The sequence below is a fragment of the Tachypleus tridentatus genome, chromosome 3 (genome assembly GCF_004210375.1).
Source record: "Tachypleus tridentatus isolate NWPU-2018 chromosome 3, ASM421037v1, whole genome shotgun sequence".
NCBI lineage: Eukaryota > Metazoa > Arthropoda > Merostomata > Xiphosura > Limulidae > Tachypleus > Tachypleus tridentatus.
The window spans coordinates 32438273-32440025 of record NC_134827.1 but is presented as its reverse complement, the minus strand read 5'-3'; positions in this window follow the sequence as shown (position 1 = coordinate 32440025).

Below are 1753 nucleotides of genomic sequence, written 5' to 3'. Positions count from 1 at the left end.
ACGAAAGTCATCTGTAGAAAAAAAAGTCACATAAGTTGGTGATCAAACATCAGTCACTGAATGCCAAGGTTAGACAGTAAAATCAGGCTCAAGTAACTAAAACAATGAAAGTCGTTCTTTCACTTATTTCAAGAACAATAAATCCACACAAAAGGATAAATAAAAATAAACGTAATGTTGTTCATTTCTGTGATTATACAAACATAACATCATGGAAGGAAAATAATAATCCGGGAACTTTCCGAAAGCTAGATTTGATTTTTCCTATTGGTCCTTTTTGCAATTGAATATCGTAAATAAAACACATAAATACAGACCAATACATATATAACCATTTGCTAAGATAAATTTAACCTTAAACCCTTGAGTCGAGTGTATAGAAGCTACAATGTTTTAGCAACCACTTTGAACAAGAGAAAGACTATTAGACAAGTGAGACCATTATTAAAATTCTGTGTACGTTTGAACTCTTGCTTCGACAAATGCAACTAAATTCCCAAAAGCAGTGGTAATTATGTTCAGAATTACTCCACTTTGAATTTTACTTGTACTGTAAAAATGTTTACAGGATATTATCTGGCAGCTTAGTCATACGCCTACAGGACTACATCTCTAAATATTGGGTTTTGATACAGAATTTTAGCGTTAAAAACTTTCATATTTACTGATGAGCCACAAAAGGCAAAACATTATACATATTCACACATATGATATAAGAAATGCCAGATAAATTCGACAAATGTTTGAAGTTATCACGATAGAGGGTGAGATAAACTATAACAAATAAATGTTTTTCAGAAACGAAAATGAACGAAGCTTCGTTCTCATAGGCATGGCCAGATTATTATGACGATTGACTCGTAATATGAGGGTCGTGGGTTCGAATCCCCGTCTCACAAAACATGCTTGTCCTTTCAGCCGTGGGGGCGTTATAGTGAGGTGGTTAATCCCAACGAGTACACTAAGAGTTGGTGGTGATGACTAGTTGCCTTCCCTCTAGTTTTACACTGCTAAATCAGGGGCGAATAGCGCTGATAGCCCTCGTGTAGCTTTGTTACAGAAATCCATTGTCATAATGTGGCTAAGACTGTTGACGCCTTCATTAAAACGTCGAGAGTTGGGTGAGTTTGTTTTATTTTATTTGTGGCTTTAATAATATAGCTTAATGTGCTCCCACTCGACGACACATTTAAAGTTAGTTCAAAATTTTAACAATTGTTAAAAGTGGACGTAACTTCGTTCCTAAGTTTGTTAAGGACGAAACTGTATAATTCTGCATCGATAAGTCAGCTGGCCTGAGTGTGTTTTAACTATTATACGAATTAACTCTAACAACACAGTAGCTTTTGATTTACCTTCAGTATCAGAGTTACGTAGACGATTCAATTCCTTTAATATGAGGTTTCGGCCGCTTAATTAACACAGTTTATTTAACATAAAAGCTGGTTTCTTTGTTACTTTTAGCGATAACCTTGTGTGGGTTTAGTTTATAGCAAAACCACGTTAGGTTTACTGCTGCTTCACCGCGGGAAGTCTAACATCGGACTTTAGCATTCCAAGGCCTAAGGTTTACCACTGTCCCATCAGGGAATACAATAATCTTCGCGAGAGCTAGCATAAAATGCAATGATTGAAGCAATGTTTCAAACCATGTATATTACAGAAAGTACGTAGCTGGTTGTTTTCGTACACACAAAAAATCTAACGTTCTTTAAGAATTTACTTGACCAGGTTGTGATGCTAGGTATCTACC